The sequence below is a fragment of the Podarcis liolepis genome, assembly GCF_965112155.1.
Source record: "Podarcis liolepis genome assembly, chromosome: 2".
In the NCBI taxonomy this organism is placed as follows: domain Eukaryota; kingdom Metazoa; phylum Chordata; class Lepidosauria; order Squamata; family Lacertidae; genus Podarcis; species Podarcis liolepis.
This window is the reverse complement of record NC_139555.1, coordinates 6,954,864-6,979,123: the sequence shown is the minus strand read 5'-3', so window position 1 is coordinate 6,979,123 and position 24,260 is coordinate 6,954,864. Positions and strand designations below refer to the sequence as shown.

The following is a 24,260-nucleotide window of genomic DNA, read 5'->3' as shown; positions in this document are numbered from 1 at the left end:
GGCAAACAAGGAAGTAATAAATTCTCCCTGATTGGCTATCTGAAACTGTGCTGTGTATAACGAGGTTTGGGTACTAATTCCTCGTGTTCGAATAAATGAATTTTTGCATAGCAAATGTTTTGTGAAGTGGGACCTGTGTGTAGTGTAGTAAGTGTTCGTGGAAAACAGTAGAAAGGGGCTCAAAAGCAATGCCAATTCTTGCATTATCCATAGAAATATGAAGTACTCAAAACTTTCCCTGATAAAACTAGTGATTTTTTGTGGGCCAGGGGAAGATAATGTTGGCAGACAGAGCCCCCTTTTTTGTATCACCGTTTTTCACCTAAAAAGCATTTTAGAGGTGAATCAGAGATTTCTTCTTATGCAATACATCTGAGAACTTCCAAATGAAGCAAAAAAGGTTTTGTGAAAGTTCTGCAGTAATAAAAGTCCCACAAAATTCAAAAAGTCTTTGATAGGTTAATACCTTTGAGGATTTTAGCAAGAATTTTGCTTCGTCACTGTCTGTATGTGCGAATGGATGTGTTCATCACCAGTTTATAACCACAGAAAAGCCTTCATAAGATTATCTAATCCATTTCAATTCATTTCCATAATCTGATTCATAATCTTTATACAGTTTTCAAGCCCTGGGGCCAAATTAATTCTTGGCTAGCAATTTATGCCTTGAGCAACTCTGCAGAATACAAAGGCCTGTTGACTCTCAAGGGTGCCATTTCAGATTTCAAAGAAGGGGTTGGGAAGGAAAGAACTTCCAATAGAGAAAGGTTTCTAAACCTACAATTGAATATATTCCAGATTAAAAGGAAGAAAGGAAGGAACCGTATATTTTTAAGAACATTTGTTACTTTTTAATACCTTAGAATAATATAGCAATGATAGCAACATCCCTAACTATGCTACATGAACCCTGGGAATTGTGGTACATAACTATCTCAAACAGATGGATGCTTCCAGACAGTTGTGATTTTCAGGTAGGATTCAATCAAATATTGGCATATTCAAATTGAACAATTAAGGGTGATTTGAAACCCTTGAACAACAAGCCCACCCAACCACCTACACCCAAAAACAGGACGATTTGCAATAAGGAAAGTGGTGGGAATGAACTGGGAAGTATGGAATAACATTTGCTTGACTCATCTAAACTCCCCATATACAATTCACAATAAATGCTCAATGTGTAGTCGATGTTCTCTAAGATCCTCACAACCTTTCTGCAAAGAAATTGGGACGATTGCTCAGTTAACAAGTTGCCTGGATTCTAAAAGCTATCAGAGAATCCTTTGTAACCTGACATTATTTCCTTGTGGATTCCTACAGGTCTTTGTGGGCAGCCAGGACAAATAAAAGGCCTTGGTGGCAGTTTATATTTGTAGTGTCAAAGCCACTTGAACATGTAGATTAGAACCAGCCAATTTTCACTACCAGAAGGAAGGTGATGTGGTGTGTATTTCTGTGATGGAGGCGTGTTGCTGGACTTTAAACTCCCACCCCACAATACAGCCTCAGAGGTTGCAGTTTGAAATAGGAGACAACAAAGGAAAAGAAGGGCTTTTTAAAATGTCTTCCTATGTTTATTTCTTGCTGAAAAACCACATCTGAAAGCTGTTTTTTTACCCATGTGGGGGAAATATAGAAGTATCCATATCTCTTTCCTAGTAGGGGGGAAAGCAGCTGGGTATGTGTGCTTTGCGTGGACAGGTGGAGTCCCCAGATCCCGCGCGGTCCCCCCCGTCATGTGAAATAACAACTCATGACAACGTGCTATGGGATTAAATTGGCCACAACTTTATTATATTTCAGATGTGGGTAGACCTTGGCTCAGGCATTGGGCGTTCTCCCTCCCCAGTCCCCAGCCGGGGACCTAGGGAGCATCAGGGTTATCCAGTGTGTGTGGGGGGGATGGGCCGGCTCTGGAGAACATATGTTCAAGCAGAGATAGCCGCCCCCGTTACGCCGCCGCCGCAGGGGAGAGCAATGACGACCTTTCTGCGTACGGTCAAAGCCTCCCTTCAGAAACCCCTTTAACGGGGAACCCTGGTATCGCCGCCGCAAAGAGGAAGATGAACTAAAGGATTCCGCCCAAGGCCTGATACCGCCAAAGTTGTGATGTTTTGCTACGGGAAAGGCGAAACCTGCCAATGCAGGGAAATTTCTTTCCGGCCCTTTAACAGTGACCTTAACGTAGCAGCGCCCGTAAAGCTGTGAAGAAAAGTTAACCTGCAAAACCTGTGAAGAAAAGTTAACCTGCAAATAAGACATTAACTGAGGGTGGGTAGGGTGGGAGAAGCTCTGGAGCCAAGTGAGGATTCCCAGGTAAGATCCTCCCTCTATTGTGTGGGCAGGTAATCCCTCTCCTACCTGGCCTGGTCTCCTTGGCAACGCTTCCCCCAGGTGGGATTGGACAACTGACAGAGGTAGGCGGAGACCTCCAGGTATCCCACCTGAGGGAAGGCAAACCAAGCCTGTGCTGTTGGAGCCGCTCCAGATCTCGGGGCTGCGCGCGTCCACGCAAAGGGCGCCCCCCGTTTTAAGCGTGGAGCGGTCATTCTCACAGGAAACACATTGCAAAGGGAAAGAGTTTTAGCACACATCTTTCACTATGCTGGTCTTCTACTTCCAACTGCAGCCTTATCACTTCTGCTTAATTCAGGCATGTCCGAAGACCGTTTCAGGGGGCCTAATCCGGCCTGACGGTCGATTTAATCCGTTCCCCATGGCAGTATATGTCCTGGGGTAAAAATCCTTAAAAAAGCTCAAAAGCTCAACAACTTTGGGGTAAACTTCAATCCTAAAAAAAGCTCAACAACCCTGGTCAGACCTCATGTATGTTCAGATAATCAAATCTGGTCCTCTTTGAAAAAGGTTTGGGCATCCCTGAGTCTTAATTCAAGGGGGAAATGCTCTCAAAGGAATCACAGAGCTACACCTGAACATATTGTTCTGCCTTCAGGCTCAGCCATGGGTGAGTCCAGAGGAGAAGGGAGTTTCACCATTGTGGGTCAACCACAAAGAACAGCTGAGTTGTCAACATGTACTTTCTCAACTGACTGACTAGATCTTGATGGGAGATAGGATCAGAGGAGCACATTGGCTCAGGCTAAATGTGAGCATCCAGTGATCTCTCCATTCTGCAACCTAAAGCTAACAACCAAGATAGGGAATTGACCAACCACCTGGTGGCCATCATACGTATTTGTTGGTGGGTTGAGTCCTCATTCGTTCAGGAATGTCACAACAGTCCTTATAACAAATTCACCATATTTGTAAGGTACACAAGTAAATCAGTCCCATATGTGTTTAAGTGAAGTCTGCCTTTTCAACAGAAGTGCTTTGCTCATGCATGTCTGCAGAGATACTTCCAAGCATTCTGCTTGAGTTGTTGCAGTTGTGAAGGTGGACTGGAGAGAGGGCAGAGGAAGGGAGGTTGCTGTTGCTTCTCTTGTTTTTCATTCATCATTTTCTCTGTAGCAATCCATGGCGCAGCTCTTTAGCTGGTGGAAATTGGTGTAGTTCTCCTAAAGATTAGTAACAGGGGCTTTAATGTTACACAATACCAAAAACATTGTCATGTGTCATTCTAATGGTCTGTGTCGTCCAGTGCTGTTTTCTAACAATCAACATCTAAATTTTGCAGGTAGGGTCTAAGCAGAGCATACATCCTTCTCATTCTTCAAGCACTGCCATCAGGTGATCAGTGATATACTGCCTGTCTCTGCAAGTGGAGGTGGTGCTTTTGGCTATCACATTCATAAAAAAGGTAAAGGACCCATGACAGTTAAGTCCAGTCGCAAATGACTCTGGGGTTAGGGTGCTCATTTCACTTTACTGGCTGAGGGAGCTGACGTTTGTCTGCAGACAGTTTTTCTGAGTCATGTGGCCAGCATGACTAAGCCACTTCTGGCAAAACCAGAGCAGCACATGGAAACGCCATTTACCGTCCCACTTGAGTGGTATCTATTTATCTACTTGCACTTTGATGAGCTTTCGAACTGCTAGGTGGGCAGGAGCTGGGACCAAGAAATGGGAGCTCACCCTGTCACGGGGATTCAAACTGCTGACCTTCCGATCAGCAAGCCCAAGAGGCTCAGTGGTTTAGACCACAGCACCACCCGTGTCCCACATTCATACACCTGTGTTATTTATGCACTCATCTAATCCTCTTCATCAAAAGCCTTTTTCCACTGGTGCATTGCAGACATACTGCTTCAGTGTGTTAAAAGGTGCTCTCTCTAGGCTTGGTGCAGAGAATTGACACTCAAATTCTGCATAAAGTGAAATCATAGGTAACTTTTAGGGTTTCTCCTTCAATAAAAATTGGATTTTTTTTTTTTAGTAGAACTTCATAGGAGGAGCATCCCACACATCAGTCGGCATCTTGACCCTTGATAGTCTAAAGGATTGTTATACTGTACTTTGTCTTTATTAAGATACTTCGAGATGTTCAGAAAACAGAAAATGTAAGTGCCTCAGACTTCCTGCTTTTCTTCCAACTTTTTCTGTGATGTCCAAAGTCGAACTTTTTGTGGCTTTGGGGATTGCAGGGGACTTATACTACCTGCTTTTAGCATACTACTTGACTATAAAAATGCCAGAAATCTCTAGTGGTGTTTTTCTACAAAAGAAGCTTGCTTTGTTTTTCTAAAAAGGAAACTCACCCTGCAAAAATTCCCTCACTCTGAGAAATAAGAGTGCAAAACAATAACATCTTCTGGCAATTAGGAATTCCATCATTTCATGTTGCATACATCACAATCTCCACCTTGCCAAACCTGTATTTGTAAATTGCAATCCTTGGCAATTATGGACTTAGCATATATATATATATATATATATATATATATATATATATATATATGTAATTTATGTGCACGATAGCAGGCAAGGGTATGTGCCATCCCAGTCATTCTCTTTGGGCAAAAGCCCCAACATCTTTCCCAAGAGTTCAGGATAGAGTTGCTTGCCCCAAATAGGTTTACAGTCTGTATTAGGTAGGCAAGGATGCGGGTAGCGCTGTGGTCTAAACCACTGAGCCTAGGGCTTGCCGATCAGAAGGTCGGCAGTTCAAATCCCTGCAACAGGGTGAGCTCCCATTGCTCTGCCCCAGCTCCTGCCAACCTAGCAGTTTGAAAGCACACCAGTGCAAGTAGATAAATAGGTACTGCTGCAGCAGGAAGGTAAACAGTGTTTCCGTGCGCTCTGGTTTCCGTCACGGTGTCCCATTGCTCCAGAAGCGGCTTAGTCATGCTGGCCACATGACCTGGAAAGCTGTCTGTGGACAAATGCTGGCATCCTTGGTCTGAAAGTAAGATGAGCGCTGCAACCCCATAGTCGCCTTTGACTGGACTTAACTGTCCAGGGGTCCTTTACCTTTTACCTAGACAAAGGAGGGATGGGTTGGGAGCAGAAGAGGGAGAAGAGGTTAGCATGAGAAAGAACTTCAGTGATGTAGAGAATCCAATAGTCCAGCATAGCTGCTTTCAACTTCAGGGCATCCTGTGGTATGGGTTGCATGTAATGTTCTTTCAAGACTGAGGGATTCAGGGAGACAGAGGAAGAAGGAAGAAAGACAGTGTTTGGGGACCCCATGGGAATGAGTCCCACCTTGCTCTATTGAAGAGCCTCCTTTGCTTAAGCATAAACAAGCAGAGTATTTTGGGAGCATATTATTTTCAAAAAGCACCAGCGTGAGCTCTGCAGACCTCACCCTTGGGTTGTTTCATGTTCAGCCTGAGCTGAACTCCCAGTTCTCTTGTCTGACTTATTGTCTATGTAAATTCAAGCTGCTTCCAGCTGTCTCACTGGGTCCTCTCCAATATCTGACAAGCGTGTTATTACGAAGGCTGGAGAGAAAGTGGAAGGACCATTATGCTCCCATTGTTTACCATCAGCTGCAAGGTTTTGCAATAACGTTGTTGTTGTTGTTGTTTAGTCGTTTAGTCATGTCTAGGTTTGTCATTGCTTTTCTCCCAAGAAGCAGGCGTCTTTTAATTTCGTGACTGCTGTCACCATCTGCAGTGATCGTGGAACCCAAGAAAGTACAATCTCGCACTGCCTCCATTCCCCCCCTCCATTTGCCAGGAGATGATGATTAGTTTTTTTGATGTTGAGCTTCAGACCATATTTTGCACTCTCCCCTTTCACCCTCAATGCCAATGTGGTGTAGTGGTTAAGAGTGGTAGTCTCGTAATCTGGGGAACTGGGTTCGCGTCACTGCCACATGCAGCTGCTTGGCTGACCTTGGGCTAGTCACATTTCTCTGAAGTCTCTCAGCCCCACTCACCTCACAGAGTGTTTGTTGTGGGGGAGGAAGGGAAAGGAGAATGTTAGCCGCTTTGAGACTCCTTCGGATAGTGATAAAGCGGGATATCAAATCCAAACTACTCTTCTTCTTCTTCTTCTTCTTCTTCTTCTTCTTCTTCTTCTTCTTCTTCTTCTTCTTCTTCTTCTTCAATAAAAGGTTCTTTAATTCCTCCTCACTTTCTGCCATCAAGGTTGTGTCATCTGCATATCTGATAAGCTAATTCACAATAATCTGGAAAACCGAACCTATAACAGTGTATTTGTGACAAGGCTTACTCCCAAGGAGATGAAGAGTTGTAGAGTTGGAAGGAACCATAAGGGTCATCTAGTCCAAACTTCTGCAATGCAGGAATCTTGTTGTCTGACACGGGGCTCAAACCCTTGAACCTGGGATTAAGAGTCTCGTGCTCTACCAACTGAGGGTTTTGCCACCTCAACTACTGCTACAGAAGCCTAAGAGGAGGCTGATTTATGTAGATAAAGAAGACTTCTGTTCTTATTCTACAGTGAAGGGAAACAACTGATCCCAGGTCAAACAAGCAGAGCTATAAACAGAGACCAGATATTCTGGTTTATTGCATTCCAGAGCCTCTCCCGCTGTACCACACACTGTGTTTGTTATGTCCCTACAATACCTGGGAAAACATTCTGAGATCCAAACGCCTCTGCATCCACCCATTTGCGCAGGAAAATCCACAGTGGAAACTTGCAGCACCCAAATGGCTGTGCTTCCAACTCCAAGGAAAAGAAACAAGCACACTCCTATAAAATAAAAATGAACGCTGGGTCAATAAGAGCAGCATGGGGGGAGGGCATGGCACAGACCTGGGTGCACCATTCCCACATTTGGAGTTTACTTTGGAGGAAAGGGTAGTATGATCTTCTGATGTTTCTCTAATTGGGTATTTACAGATCAAGAAGATATTAAAAGGAGTGCCGGGGCAAGCACAAAGGCAACACCATCATCATGGGTCCTCTTGCTCCCTGAAATGCAAAAATACTGGCTCGAGTGCACAGGAGAGAGATTCCTGGGGTGACTGCATTGTGTTCTGTTTCCTTATTCTGCTAAAATGATAACCAACAAAGGAGCGGTTGCCTAGAGTTCTGGCTCAAAACCCCTTGATCCCTCCCGTCAAGGAGCCTTGGAGTTGTATTCAGTGCTAATCCTACTCAGGGTAGACCTGGTCAAGTTAATAAACATGACTAACTTGGGTCCATTAATTTCAATAGGTCTACTCTGAACAGAATTTAATAGGCTGCAACCCTTGACGTTTTTGCAAACAGAAAAGGATTGTGGAGAAAACATGGATGATGGAATTGTGTGGGGAAACACATTGTTCCTGCCTGCATATTCTACTGAACTGTTTATTATTCTCTGGGTTTGCTCTGCCCTATGGTTTTCTCAGTAGTGATGTATGAAAGTGAAAGCTGGACCATAAAGAAGGCTGATCGCTGAAGAATTGATGCTTTTGAATTATGGTGCTGGAGGAGACTCTTGAGAGTCCCATGGACTGCAAGAAGATCAAACCTCTCCATTCTGAAGGAAATCAGCCCTGAGTGCTCACTGGAAGGACAGATCGTGAAGCTGAGGCTCCAAGACTTTGGCCACCTCATGAGAAGAGAAGACTCCCTGGAAAAGACCCTGATGTTGGGAAAGATGGAGGGCACAAGGAGAAGGGGACAACAGAGGACGAGATGGTTGGATAGTGTTCTTGAAGCGGCCAGCATGAGTTTGACCAAACTGTGGGAGGCAGTAGAAGACAGGAGTGCCTGGCGTGCTCTGGTCCAGGGGGTCACGAAGAGTCAGACACGACTAAATGACTAAACAACAACAACAACACAATTTTTGCCTCTAATTAGGAGACTTTCTGAAATTAATTCTGGCATGGCAGCGCACACACTTAGGGGTGGCTTTTGAACCTTAAGATCTGGGTTTTCCACCATCCATGTTTTATCTAAGCACATTAAAACTTGGCACAAAAATGAACCTTGATGTATCACCCATGTAGCTGCATCAACATGCTTTGTGAAGTCCTTTGCTGATGTCATGTGGTCATGGGGGAACACTATTCTTCTTTGATCTCTCAGTGGTCTCTGAGACCATTTGCCGTGGCAGAGGTGTTAACTTGAATAAAATACAGGGGGGCAGGTAAGCCCCACCTTCCATAATTGATCACATGGCAATGGTCCTCAACTTTGGGGGGCAGCCCCCTCAAATATTTTATGGGTGTGTGTGAAGGGACCATGACCTCTAGGAGTTAGCTCCTATGTGCCATGGTATCCTGCTGCACAGACATGTTGAGATGGACATTTGGGAATGCTGTTTTACAATGGTTCCTATCCTCTTTCTGGGGCCAGTGTCAGAGAATAACATTGTGAGCCTATCTTTTGGTCCCTTGGCAGTTCTGTTGGCAGGGTGGGAGGGCAGCAGGGTATTATCTTGTCCCCTAGCAAACTCATTACAGTGGTACCTCCAGATGCGAACGGGATCCATTCCAGAACCCTGTTCGCATCTAGAAGCAAACGTAACCCGTGTCCGCAGGTCACATTTTGGCGCTTCTGCACATGTGCATGACGTCATTTTGAGCATCTGCGCATGGGCAAGTGATGAAACCCGGAAGTAACACGCTCCGTTACTTCTGGGTTGCCGCGGAGCGCAACTCGAACGCACTCATCCCGAAGCACATTCAACCTGAGTATGACTGTATTCAAGTGCAGATTCTTGTGTCACAAAATCCCACCATCCACTTCTGAGAGGGGAGATATCAGCAGGCTTGTGGGACCCCTAAGGTGTTTTAAACAACATTAAAAGAAAACTATTTAGAAAAAACCCTACATGCCAAACCCACCACCCCTACCAGTCCAAAAAGAATTAAGCATGCACACTTGACACAGTGCTGACTGATAACCAGGAGGAGGAGGATGGAATGGAGTATCCTGGAACTCTGATCAGGAGCAAGTCATGTTGCATCGTTTTGTTTCAGGTCCCATTTTTATTTTTAAAGATTCATTTGTCCTTTACAGGTAAATGAAAGACGTTGGTACTAGAGACTAGACATTTTTCCTGCTTGCGAGGCAGGGAAACCTCTTCAGAGATGGTCAAAGTAGAATGACAACACTATACCATATATATTATTGTCTAACCATCTGTGGTTCCTTTTCAAGCAAGGAAGTCTCCATTTTGTTGCCCATCTCTGGATATGCTTCTGGGAGGGGAGTTTCCTCTGTGGACGTCATTAGCTTCTGTTTTCAGAATTTGCTGTACAGGTAATGATGGTTTTCCTCTTAGTTGAGACATCTAGAGTCCCGGAGGCCTGTACATCCATATATTAGAATCAATTATCTCTAATTACTGCCCTTGTTATCTTAATAGTAACCACACACACAGAGTTTCCTTCTCTGCCATAGTTCACCTCGTGTGGAGGAATATCACACCCACCTTGTCCAGGGAGAAATGTCATTCCTGTGAAGAATCCTTCAGGGATCCACCTGGATAATCTCACAAATTGCCCTGGATAGACACCAGACCAGATTTTCCCCATGACACATAATTAGCTAATAGACTTCTGCAATGGCTATGGAGATAATGACCATGATCTCAAGTGGTTAGAAAAGAGTTTGAGAAACTTGCAGAAGACAGGGCTATCATCAGCAACTATCCATTGTAGTTAATGCAATCTCTTTATTTGTAAGCAGTATACCAGTGAATGCCAGATTCCATGGACAAAAAGTGAAGGAGGGGCATCAGTTTCATGGTATGCATGTGACGCTTCCCATGTGATGTTGCTGGCCAGGAAAGAAAACAAAAAGATTTGTACAACCTTTGGTCTAATGCACCAGGGATGTTTTTTATCCTGGGGTTTCCAGTGTGGCGTTCATGGAAACAATGCACCCTGGTACCCACAAGGCCTCTCACCCCTTTACATCAGGCATTAAGGGTGGTCACCTTTTGTTGAAGAAGGAAGCTGGAAGAGTGATGCTCTTCCCAACCTCCTCTTTCAGCTCTGTGGGTTTCTCAAGGCTCAGATTGGCACTTGAGAAGCTGCCAGACAGGGATGTTGACTTGGAAGAGAGAATGAAATGCTAGAGAAATAAAGATGGGATGGAGAGATGCAGTGATGAGAGAATGGTGTGCCAAAGAGAAAGAGAAAGTACATATACAAGTTATATAGTATTATGGGTTTGCAAGGGGGCAAGAATCCTCTAAAATTCCTGGGTGCCTGTTTCCCCTCCATAATTTATGAAATTTGTTAATGTGGAGTTTGAAGCCAAGCCAGCTTCCTCAGGAGAGTGGCTTAGAGAGGTAGTATCAAAGAACAAAGGCGAAAGGTGAGACATTCAGCGTCAGACAAGGAGGGGTGCGATAGTTAGCAGAAGACAATAGCAAAGCTGAGAGGAGTTTGCCAAGATAATAGTGTGAGGGTGAGTGTGACTGTCAGCACAGGAAAATAAGGTGTCCTTAGACAACAAAGGTTTTGGGAGCACTGGTTTCTGAGGAGGAGCAGGAAGTGGGCAGAACTCCATGCTATGAGAGGAGCAACCAGAGTCATTGGGATGTGATGCTCTCCATACTAAGGCCCAGGTGTTAATATGTGTAAAAGAAACCGTATCTCTTAAAGACACTAGTCTCCGCTGTGCCTTGGTTTCCCAACGGAAACAGAGCCCTGGTTAAGTGGCAAGACCCGTGGAATCTTGCTACTGATGGCAGAGATTGCAGAGGCCTACAACAATAATCTACCATCAAATCACATCTGTCTCCATTGACTGAACTAGCCTGCTGCATTTGAAGATAGTGGTAGCACAAAAGCATGGATCCAAGGCCTTGATTCTTATGGTTCCTCATAACTTTTATGGGTCCCCACAAAACTACCATCAAATCATAGGCCTCTGCTGGTGGTTATGTTGCCATCCTATGTAAAACTGTAAAGCTTCATGCCTTGGATCAATGTTTTTGTGTTGCTGGGGTTTTTCCTGTGCAGTCCACCACTGTAAATCTTAATGCTCCCAGAGCTGGCTTTTACCCAGTGTCCGGATTTACGATGTCTCTCACACACCAAGACATGGCAAGCTGGCAGGTTTATTACTCTTAGATTTATTTAGTAATTACACAGCAGTTTCAGTCCAAGCTCTCCTGGCTCAATCCTCCCCTGATGAGGCAGTTGGACCCACTGGTTGACACTGTCAACGCCAGCAGGATATACTCCACTGGTTGCCCCACCTCCTGCTAGGCTGGCCTTGTGGCTTTACTCTACTCTTCTGCCTACTACGAGGAGACTCAGGGGCAGGCTGCCCCTCCTCCTCTTCTTGAGCCGAATCTAACAGCGGCTGTTCCTTTTTTCTTTTCTTTTTACTGTTGCAGTTAAATTTATTAACATTCACCTAAACTGATTTATCTCTATTGGCACGTTTTCACTTTTTCTTATCCATATTACTTTTGAATGCTAGATGTTTACATGCGCTCCAGTTTTGAGGCAGATTGTTCTATTTCATTTTCTTTATTTTTTCTTGTTTTTTTAATAAAAAAATCTTTATTGAAAATCATTAATGTCATTACAAATTTAACTTCACACATACACATACATACAAAAAAATATTCTTAAATTAATTTAACATAAACTGTTAATTTAACCTTCTAATTCCACTTAGATATCTTAGATAACAGCGGCTGTTCCTCTGAATCAGACTCTGCCTACTCTGTGCTGTCTTGAGGATATATAGCCTGCATTCCCAAATGGGTGGGGCTGGCATCACTCTCAATGTGGGAAGGAATCAACCCTCTATTCCCCTCAGCCTGCCCCCTTCTTCTCCAGAGTCTTTGTTGTTGCTTTGGGAAGGGATGTTCCTGACACCCAGGCCCTTTGGAAAGGCAAATAATGGCACGCTCTCTCTCTGTGTATGCATGTGTGGACATATGTGCACTTTGCCTATTGAGAATGGGGGGGAAATTGACCCTGGAAAGGGATAAGAGGAGCATTCAGAAACATGGTGCCCAAAAGGTTGGCAACCCCAACTGCAGCACAGCATCCTCTCAACAGTATAATACCATCACTGTAAAGCCAGTTATAATGCAGTAGATTAGAACAGTCTTGCAACATCTTCTACTTAGGCTCTGCAGTCATTACTCCATAGCAGCAGCGCTCAGGTGTGATTTTCAGGCTCCCTTGCCATAGCACCGAGACACTGCAGCTCCACCTACAGACACCACAAAATTAAAGGGACAAAGTTTGCCACTGAACACAGCCAAGGAGGTGGGCTCACCTGGGTCATAAATAGACAATGTTAGAGTACTTGCATGTCACCTAGAGACCTGAAATTTGGTATGCATATCGAACAGGAACCGGCAATGGGTAGGAAACAGTGTCTCTCTCCAAAATGGGAGACTCAAAATGCACCCCTAAAATGTTTGTCTCCTCCAGGTCCCTGTGAGACCAGAAAAGATGCTGCTTATTCAGAATGCAGAATTACAGCCTAAATAAATTATTTCTTACTTCATCTTCATCTTCATTCCTTTCCCATTCCCCTTTTTTGCCTGTTTTTTTTTAATCCATTATCTTTTTTCTTTTATTCCTTTTTAAAGCAAATCATGTTAGAAAGGATTCCCAAACCCTAAGACTGGCTGCTATCCAAGATGACTTATCTAACGTATTTTATTTTCCCCAGCAGTTTTCCACAGCACTCTGGGGTCACATATCTGCTAGTCATCTTTGGCTTTTAAGTTCATGTTAAAGTCTTGGCTTTCATTTCAAAAGGAAAACATTTGTTGTTATAGATGTGGAGGAAAGCTTGGAAACAGAGGAGAAGCATGCTTTAGCATTTCCGGGCATGTATTTCTTAACCACATCCAACATATCGTTTATCACTTTATGTACACAACTTTTAATAGATATTTGGCAGGGATTGTAAGTATTTGAGTGTCCACAGAATTTTGCCTGGAGAAGGCCCTCTGCCTGGTTCCCTGTAACCTCACTTGCATGCTGAGGTCCCCAAAACACCCTAACCCCAATAACTCAGACAACACACATAATTTTTGTTTAAGGTTTTTGGCATAATTTTGGCCACAACTTTATTATCATACAAATTGTGAGTGGTTGCTTAGGCATTGGTTCCGACTATGCCCCCCCCCCCGCCTTGGGGACAGCACTGGCTCCCGGATTCCAGCGGAAGCCAGTGTGGAGGAACAAGTTCAGGGATAAGCGGAGCTGCGACACAGACCCTCAGCTTCTCCCCGCATGCTCCTAGGGGCTTACACGACGATTTGCTAAGCAGTAGGCAAAACCCAAAAGGCACACACTAATCAGCCAATTGGGAAAATTCCTACCAGGCCCCCGCACCAATGCGGACGACCCCATGACAGGCAAAGCAAGGTCAAAGCGCAAGCCCAACAAGGGAGGGCGGGCGGGAGACAGGATGTCCACAGCGAAAGAGAAAGTGGCCTGCTGTGGACCTTGCTTAAATAACCTCTGATCCCACCCCTTAAGTTTGCAACATCAAATTTGCCCCAGCAACACCAACTCCAGCCAAAAGTAGGCCCCTCAAACCAATCCGCCTATTTACTACAGGGTGCTTTGTCTTGACCCATCCGCAACACGTGCTCTCCTTTAGTGAGAACACGCTTTCTCGCAGTGAGGAAGCCGGATGTTTGGCTTCCAACAGTTGTTCGAAAACTGGAACACTCCCTTCCAGTTTTTGATTGTTCAGGAGCCGAAAAGTATGAGTTTCAAGGCGTTCGGCTTCCAAGGTTCCACTGTATTGTGATGCAGCACCATGAATCCTCCAATGGGGACTGTGCAATGACAGTCTTAGATTTCTATGTACAGTGGTACCTCTGGTTGTGAACATGATCCGTTCTGGAGCCCCGTTCGCAACCTGAAAAGAATGCAACCCGTGTCTGAGCATGCGCGGGTCGTGATTCGCCGCTTCTGCACATGCGCGTGACGTCATTTTGCCCATCTGCGCATGTGTGAGCAGCGGAACTCAGAAGTAACCCTTTCCGGGACTTTTGGGTCGCCGCGGAATGCAACCTGAAAAGACGTAACCTGAACCGAACGTCACAAGAGGTATGACTGTGTATAAGAATGAAGCTTTTGCTAACTCCAGGGCAAAATTGGCAGTGAGCTGTGTCAAGCAGACACCAGCGTGGAAGTTGCAGGGCCAATAAGGCAATTCAAATAACAAGGGGAAGGCCATTCTCCCTCAGCCCACATCCTAACTTCTTTCATTGGCTCTGTGATCCCCAACTTAGAGTCTTATTGGCTTAGTTCACTGTCACTCTCACTTTGGGGTAATTTTAAAACCTAAAATGGTGGGCAACCAGAGCATTCAGTTCCTCACATGTGACTCCTGATGCACTGTGGTGGTGGTGAGATATCTTTGGGGCAGTTAGCGGAGAAGCTGGCCTAAGATGGATGCTCTGGGTTGCATGGGCACTGACTCTTTACTCTCTAGTCTTGCCCTAGTGCTAAAGAAGGGAGAGACGGAGGGAGGTCACACCTACACCACACATTTGCCTCAAAGTATCCTGGAAAGTAGAGTCTGTGAACTGTAGCAGGAAACCCCCCCCCCCCATCATTCAGTTTGTACAAACTTCACACATACTCACACTCACACACTATATACGCAACGCTTCTGTTATAAATTCATAGAAAATCAACCATACATCGGATTTGCACTGTTCCACTTTTATTTTACTCTATGAAGGAAGGACCACAAAATGGGGAAGGTTTGATACAGGGCAGCCATAATCCCTTCAGCATCCCAGCACATCCACAGGAGCCCTGACCAGTTGCTATGCCAACCCTGATGGTCCTAGACAGAAGACCATCAAGATCACAATGAACTTCCATATGGGAGTGGATTCAGCACAGACTGGAACAAAGGACAATAATCAGCTCTTCCCTCTGGGGGCAGGAAACTGCAAACTCCCCTTTGTCTCCTGGAAATGACTCATGGGGAGGGGGAAAGGGGGAACCAGCCAGGTGACAGGACACTCAGGTTACCACCACAACTCCTCCCTCAATCCCTCCTTTCTGTGATGAAGGTGTGATTTACCTGTGGGGTGGTCTTGATCTACAGGGTGGGAATTTCAAAAGCTTTTATAAGGCCTTGCACACAATTTTTCTGTGTCTTTCCTCTCTCCTGCAAGTGAGGGGAGCACCCTGTTGCAACAGTTCAATAAAGGCCAAGCCTACAGGCTGCTGTTTTGCTCCAAGCTATCCTGGTTGGTGTCTTTGTTTTTGTCCAAGGGAGCCCTCAGATTTTTCCGTTAACAGAAGGATGCTGGGAACTGTAGTTCTGGGGGGTGTCTTCCAATACCTCTCAGCATGCATAACAAACTACAGTTCCCAGAATTCTTTAGTGTTAGCCATGACTGTTTAAGTTCTATAAGAGTGCTTTAAATGTATGTTGTGGGTGTGACAAAAGAAATAAATGGTTTCCAAAGAGACTGTGCCTATTTGGTGTGACTCCTGCGTAGCGTTGCCTGAGTCATGAATGAAAATTGCATAGAACAGTCCTTTACAAAGTTTGGTGCCTTCAGGGAACATTTTCTACACCAACTAGTCTGCCCATAACCTTTCAGTGTCTGCTATTGAACCTGTCAGTGTTGCAGAGGATTCTGGGACATATTTTAGGGTACACACTCAGTGCATGCCTGGCACGGTCTAGGCTTGTGGGGCTTCACACGTGATCCATGTGAAGTGAAAGCAAGGGCTCAGGCACACGCTTTCTTCATTTCCATACCGTCCAACATTTCTGCAGTGAAAATAGGGACATCCCATTCCATAATGATAATTTTACAATTTCTACCCTACACATCTGACTGAGTTGCCCCAGCTACTCTGGACAGCTTCCAGCACATATAAAAACATACTAAAACATTAGACATTTTTTAAAAACTTCCCTATACAGGATTGCTTTTAGATGGCTCAGGGGCCGGATAATTCCATACCCTCCAACATTTCTCCAATGAAAATAGGGACATCCTAAGGAAAAGTGGGACATTCCAGGATCAAATGTCCCTGGAAAATAGGAACATATGGAGCGTTTGCATTTCAGAGGGATACGTCATAGTATGGAAAAGCTATCTATCTAGAGATGATTATCTGCCATAAGCTTTCAGAGTTCACCTTAAGAGGTGTGGTTCTGAGACACAGGAATTTCTCTAGCTAAAGGCCTTGTTACTGGTTAATCACAGGAGTATCTTGGAGTGTTTGCTCATGTATGGCCAATAGAAAATACTCAGTGACTTTCTGCCGTAAACCAAGGGCCACGCAATATGCCTTGTCTTTACAAGGTTGTAAACTTTAAGCACTGTTGCGGATGACGCTTGGCTATTTCACTGTTGGACATTGATTTACTACCAACAGTTTTTGCTCAGGCACCTTCCTTTCTTTGTTCTCAACACCCTACACTGCCTTTCTTAGGGAAAACACAATACAACAAAGCAGGTGTGCAAAGAAGCTTAGGGATTTAGCGCATGCCAAAGGGCTACACCTACTGCCTAACCAGATTTTGCCCCCAGATAAAACTCCTGTTTTGCAGTGGAGCATAACAAAATTTGGGCTGTCTTGCACTGGGCTGTGTTAATGCAGAGATCTGCAGGGACCAGACTTCAGCTTGCATGCCTTGGTGTTTGCTTTAGCCAAGGTTGTATTGTCTCAGATAGAGTTCCTGTTTTCTTCCATCCTCTCCTCCCAAACCCTTATGTTCATGGAAGGAACTAGGTAAAGGTAAAGGACCCCTGGACAGTTAAGTCCAGTCAAAGGTGACTATGGGGTTACGGCGTTCATCTCACTTTCCGGCGAAGAGAGCCAGCATTTGTCCACAGACAGCTTTCCGGGTCATGTGGCCAGCATGACTAAACCACTTCTGGCACAACGGAACACAGTGACGGAAACCAGAGCACACAGAAACGCCGCTTACCTTCCTGCCGTAGCGGTACCTATTTATCTACTTGCACTGGCATGCTTTCAAACTGCTAGGTTGGCAGGAGCTGGGACAGAGCAACGGGAGCTCACCCTGTTGTGGGGATTCGAACCGCCAACCTTCCGATTGGCAAGCCAAAGAGGCTCAGTGGTTTAGACCACAGTGCCACCCACGTCCCTAAGAAGGAACTAGGACTACAGAGGCACCAGGGTGATTGGGGGAGATGTACGTGTGACGTTGCAACGTCCCAGTGTCATGAACATGATATCAGGACACCAGGAGGAGCTTGGGGTGGAGCTGAACGTGACGGCCACATGGCTCAATGGCCAGCAACCACTGGAAGCATGCCAAGTTTGGCTCCGCACTATGGCTCTGTGCTTTTAGGATATTGGGGACCACTGGCCCCTATCCCAAAAATACGGGGGGGGGGGCAAAAGGACATAGTCCCTAAGAGACAGTGCTGCTGCTCGGTTATGTATGAAGATACCACACTGTGGAGGGAAGCACACCTTTGCAAAAGACGTTCAAAAAGCTGCTCCTGTAGCTTTGACATCTTATCTAAGTAAGCATTACTCTCTGTCTTGCAGGAGGAAGAGGCTTGCAAGGTCACATCTGTGGGGTGCTCTACCGCACAGCTGAGTTACCATGGCTTCTAAACAACACAGAGAAACATTGCTTCTGATAATGGCATTGGCCTGAGACTTCCCAGGGCAAATTCCTGTCTGATTTTTTAACCTACCCAAGTGAGACTGGCTTGATTTATGAGAGGAATGCATCGCTACCACATTCCACCTAAAGCAGGCACACATCAGCTCAACATGTCTCCAGATGGTCACTGTTTTGCAGGTGGGATTCAAGCATATACCTGAAAGTTAGGTTTACACAGTTAAAATAGATTAAAGGGCTTATTTGAAAAGAGCTACCGTATTTTTCGCTCTATAGGATGCACCAGATGATAGGACGCACCTAGTTTGGGGGGAGGAAACAAGGGGGGGGGAATTCTGAATCCCAGAAGCCAGAACAGCAAGAGGGATCTGGCTTCTCTTGCTGTTCTGGCTTCTGGGAGAGCCGCTGGGATAGCTGGTCTAATAATAATAATAATTTATTATTTGTACCCCACCCATCTGGCTGGGTTTCCCCAGCCACTCTGGGCAGCTTCCACAGAAACCAAAAATACACTAAAATCACACATTAAAAACTTCCCTGAACAGGGCTGCCTTAAGATGTCTTCTGAATGTAGGTAATTATTGATCGCTTTGACATCTGATGGGAGGGCGTTCCACAGGGTGGGCGCCACTACCGAGAAGGCCCTCTGCCTGGTTCCCTGTAGCTTTGCTTCTCGCAATGAGGGAACCACCAGAAGGTCTCGGCGCTGGACCTCAGTGTACGGGCAGAATGATGGGGGTGGAGACGCTCCTTAAGGTATACTGGGCCGAGGCCGTTTAGGGCTTTAAAGGTCAGCACCAATACTTTGAATTGTGCTCGGAAACGTACTAGGAGCCAATGTAGGTCTTTTAAGACCGGTGTTATGTGGTCTCAGCGGCCGCTCCCAGCTAGCTTGGTCTAGCTTTGCACGAAGCCTCCGCAGGCCCCGTGCCCTGCGGAGGCTTCGCGGGGCTATCCAAAAGCCAGAATAGCTAGAGGGAGCGCTACGCAGTGCTCTCTCTAGCTGCTCTAGCTTTGTGCGAAGCCTCCGCAGGGCACGGGGAGCCTTCATCCCTGTGCCCTGTGGAGGCTTCTGGGATAGCCTGTGAAGCCTCCAGAGGGCAGCGGGATGAAGGCACCCCGCTGCCCTGCGGAGGCTTTGCGCAGCTAAGCCAGAAGCCAGAACAGCGAGACAGAGTGCTGCGCAGCACTCCCTCTCCCTGTTCTGGCTTCTAGCTTAGCCGCACAGCCTGCATTCGCTCCATAAGACGCACACACATTTCCCCTTACTTTTTAGAAGGGAAAAAGTGTGTCTTATAGAGCGAAAAATACGGTATTTTTGCGGTTTGGAAAGTGATAGGGAAATGCATTGAAAAGTATGGAATAAACCAATTACAAACAGGAAGGCTTGTGGATTTCTGTGCAAGCAAATTGGCATAAATGCAGACAAATGCTCATTGTCATATAACCTCCCCAGAAACAAAGCAGAATGAATGCACAATGAAGACCAGGTATAATCTCATCTCCGCCTGCGCGATGGTCAAGTAAATCAAGATGACTACTCAATAAACAGGTCATCTGGAGGCAGTGGCGGAGGAAGGGGGTGCGATGGGGGTGGGCTGCCCCCTGGGTGTCTTCGCTGAGGGGGGTGACATTTGGCGTGCCACTCGCCCGCCTCTCCCAAGCCTACCCTGAGCCATCTGGGGAAGGGGGAGCTGTGTCGCTTTGCCAGTGGCATCCCCCCCTGCCCCCTTAGTTTTGACAGCTCAGGAGAGGCTTGGGAGTCACAGGCGCACCGAATGTCTGCCATTGGTGGCTCACTCTGCTGCCATGGGCGGCTCACTCCGCCCCTGGCTGCAGGGCATGCTCACAGCTCTGTACACCTGAGCAGCTATTCTGTGCCTGGGAAGAAGAAGAAGAAGAGTTTGGATTTGATATCCCGCCTTTCACTCCCTTTAAGGAGTCTCAAAGCGGCTAACATTCTCCTTTCCCTTCCTCCCCCACAACAAACACTCTGTGAGGTGAGTGGGGCTGAGAGACTTCAAAGAAGCAAGACTAGCCCAAGGTCACCCAGCAGCTGCATGTGGAGGAGCGGAGACACGAACCCGGTTCCCCAGATTACGAGACTACCGCTCTTAACCACTACACCACACTGGCTCCCTCCATGCCCCACGCCCCTTGGGAGCGCTCTCTGCCCTGGGCAGCGCGGGCATATGTTCTGTCTTGCAGCATTTGGGACTTCTTCGTTTAGATAAAAGGTGTGTAAGAGGTGACATGATGATGGAAGTTTACAGAAAGTAAATGGAGAAACGTTTCTCTCACAACGCTCGAATTTGTGAACATCCCATCAAGTTAAATTTTGGAAGCTTCAGGACAAATAGAAAGCAACTCTTCATATAGCACATAGTTAAGCTATGCAGCCACCCCTACAAGGAGCAGTGATGGCGCAAACTTGGGTGTCTTTTAGAGAGGATTAGACAAATTCATAGAGGATGATCAGTAGCTACAAACCATGATGGCTATGCTCTGCTCTGCTTCCATGGCTGGGGGCATTAATGCTTCTGAATCCTAGTTTCTCAAAAATACAGGCGAGGAGAATGTTTTTGTGCCCAGGTTCTGCTTGCCACAGGGATCTGGTTAGCCACTGTGAGAAATAATAATAATAATAATAATAATAATAATAATAATAATAATAACAACAACAACAACAACAATAATAATAATAAATCAAATCATAGAATCCTAGAGTTGGAAGGGACGCTGAGGATCATGTAGTCCAACCCCCTGCAGTGCAGGAACACGCAGCTGTCCCTTACGGGGATCAAACCTGCAACCTTGGCACTATCAGCACCACGCTCCAAACAACTGAGCTATCCTCGTCAAATCAGCCAGCTCTAGAGTTTTCTTAAAATAGTTTGCCCTTGGAATTTCATATAACTTCCAGCGTAGCACATAATGAATGATGTCCCTTGGCACACCAGGGGGTGGGAAAGGAGCTCAGCAAGAGAAGAAGAAGAAGAAGAAGAAGAAGAAGAAGAAGAAGAAGAAGAAGAAGAAGAAGAAGAAGAAGAAGAAGAATTTATTTGTACCCCGCCCATCTGGCTGGGTTTCCCCAGCCACTCTGGGCGGCTTCCACAAAGACCAAAAATACACTAATATATCATACATTAAAAACTTCCCTGAACAGGGCTGCCTTAAGATGTCTTCTGAATGTCAGGTAGTTGTTTATCTCTTTGACATCTGATGGGAGGGCGTTGCACAGGGCGGGCACCACTACCGAGAAGGCCCTCTGCCTGGTTCCCTGTAGCTTTGCTTCTCACAGTGAGGGAACCGCCAGAAGGCCCTCGGCACTGGACCTCAGCATCCAGGCAGAACGATGGGGTGGAGACGCTCCTTCAGGTATACTGGGCCGAGGCTGTTTAGGGCTTTAAAGGTCAACACCAACACTTTGAATTGTGCTCGGAAACGTACAGGGAGATCAGGGGCAGGGTTAAACATGGTCCCACAATTCCTTTGCTTAAAAGCACAGAAACTAAGACTTGTATCAAAAGAAGCTGGCAGCCCTAAGTGCATCACAATTCCCCCTTGTCCCATTTTTACACTCTGAGGACTCATCCATATTTCTGCTTATCTTCTGCTTAGAAATCATGAGTCCAAGCGCTTTCCCACTTGACCTGTGCTTTCTAGCTGTGAGTCCAAGCAGTTTTGCCTTTGTTCCACTCCTTTCTCAAAAAAAAAAAAAATCTGTTCTTTACTGCTACATCGGAACAAACGACAATCCACAGAACACCCACTTGCTGTTTATTCTGATTAAACGCTAAAGATTGGACTCTTTGGGTGAAGCCACATGCTTTAAAGGTGTATTGGATGTCCTTCAAAGGTATGGCATGAATCTGCCCTAAGAACACAGAGTGAGAAGTTGGAGCTCATGGTGGTGAATACTGTATTATTAGAGTGATCATTTGCAAACATTAGGTTTAAATGAGAACAGAATGTGGCCAGTAATTTCTTTGCTCTTCCTGGCACAGTGCTTCAAATACAGCTTGGAGGTTGGGACACTTATTTACATGTTGCAAATGGGAGATCTGGGACACATTTCTGGGATGTAAGCCTCAGAGAGCCTCCTGCAAGGTTGAAAGACCAGACATGAAAGGATGCAAGGCCCCCAGTTCAACTGCACTAGAGCAGTTTGTCTGTTCCTTCTGTCTCAGTGTAGATCAGATACAAAGAGCTTCATTGTTCATGTTGGATCTCACAGCCAGTGTACTATAGTAGACCGGGTGTTTACATTTGGGGATCTAAGTTGCAGTCCGACTTGGTGGCTGTGGAAAAGTGAAAATCTCTCAGCTTAGCCTGCAGCCAGCAAAATGAAATAAAGACATATTGACACCTGCCCATGGGATATAGCAGTAGTAGTAGTAATAATAATAATAATAATAATAATAATAATAATAATAATAATAAATAAATAAAAAATTATTTATACCCCGCCCTTCCCAGTTCAGAAAACCAGGCTCAGGGCGGCTAACAACAAATTTAAAACACTTAATTAATGCAACAAAAAACAGCATAAAATACAGAATAAAACGTGAATAACAATAAATTTAGAATTCAAAAATCAATTTAGGGTGGAAATCCATCCCATAAACATTAGATGATCACCAGGGCTAGCTGGTTAAATTAGTCCTATTTGGGCCAGCGATGAGACCAGGGGAGAATTAGCTGTGGGATCCCAGAGTGGGTAATCTTCATAAAAAGGGGAGGGGAGGGAAGGGAAGGGAAGGAAGGGGAATAAAAGATCAGACTAAGTTCAGGGACTTCCGGGTTAGCGCCATCGGCAATGGCGGAGTTCCTCTGACCGAGAGGAACCCGCTCCGTGAAAACCGGGTCTTGCCGCCGCGGCGAAGGTGGAGACCCTTTAAAAATCCCAGGCGGAGGAAGCCTGGGAATGTGGGATTCGGCTGACACCAGGAGCGCCTCCCCTACTCGCAGGGAAACCCTTTTTCGGGGATCCGAAGCGACGTGGGGTGAGTGGCACGGTGTTTTGAATCAACCGCTACTTTTACGGAGTGAAGCTGCACAGCCGTTGCCGGAGAGCGCTGACTTTCCTGTGGACAATTGGACTCTAAACAAGTACCCGTGAGTAGAACGGAAAATTGGATTAAGAAACATTTTAATTTGGCAATGAAGTGGGAAGGTTCTAAACAGGAAGTCCGCCTCCCATTTTTGTAAATAGATTGAAGCAAAAACTTTACAAGCTAAAGTCTGGAAAGTCGTATATAAAGGTCTAAATCTCCTTCAGTTATTACCACCAAAACCCCTCTTGGAAGCAGGAGAAAGGGGGGGGGGACTTTTGATTGTTCAAGCCTGCAGGAGAGAGAGTAAAGAAAGATAAATTCCCACCGTCTCAAACCTGGGAACGGGGTGTCAAAGACAGAAATTTATGGAGAAGTTCATTGACTGTGAATGGAACATCTTTTGACAGATAGTTAAAAAAGAGAAACAAATTGATTCCAATGTTGCCTTTTGCATTCAAAAGAAACAAAATATTTGAAAAATGAAAGTAATTTTCTTTTGTTGGTTCTGCTTTCAAAAGATGGATACAAATAGAAATTGTCTCCTCTAGAGGGAGCTTGTTAAATTGTTGCTGGAGTCGATCTGGGGATTTCACAGCTGTGGCGATTAGGATCGTGAGACCAGACTCTGACCTTGAATAAAAATGTGTTTAGAAGAAGTTTTGGTGCTTGCTTTTTGCAAGACAAGCGCTTTGCTGGAGCAGATGCATGAGAAGATGGATTTGATGACTGTTGCAGTCAAAAACTTTGGACAAACGGCGAATACCCATATAGAAACCATTCAGGAACCAACCCAGGAACCTGTTTTGACAGGGCAAGTGCAAGTGCAGAAGATAATGGAGGAGGTTGCTGTTGAACCTCAAGTAACACAAATGGAGAGACTCGAGGCCTTGCAGGAGCATAAGCCGCTGTTCTTGAAGTTTGAATCTGGAGTGGACCGGGGGGGGGGGTCTGGAGTTGTGAGGGCTCTTAATTTTGGAGGGACTTTGAAACATGCTCTTAAATACTTTCTGGATTACAGTGTTGACTGTGGGGAATGGGACTGTGGGGAATGGGCTGATCTGCTGAGGGGAGATGGAGATATTTTTGGATTGGAGTCCCACCGAGGCCTACCCCCCAATGAGAAAGGAAAGAAATTAAGAAAAAGATCAAGAAAAGACAAAGTAAAGTGCAGGTATAAACAAGAAGAAGATCTGCAGAAGGGACATGGAAAAGACTTAAGAGCCTCGGACATAAGATCACCAGGTTGATGGACTAGATGGAATGGACAAGAAGGACTGACAAAACCCGAGACCAGGAAGAAGAGACGTT

At 45.5% G+C, this 24,260-nt stretch overlaps 1 long non-coding RNA gene across 1 annotated transcript in view; it reads left to right on the top strand.

Moving 5' to 3' along the window:
- LOC310698527 overlaps nt 1-17,934 on the top strand; it is a 51,317-nt gene extending 33,383 nt beyond the window's left edge. The window contains exon 2 of the long non-coding RNA XR_014521580.1: nt 17,817-17,934. This is a non-coding gene — a long non-coding RNA (uncharacterized lncRNA). The remainder of the gene's footprint in view (nt 1-17,816) is intronic.
- Nucleotides 17,935-24,260: the final 6,326 nt, after the last annotated feature.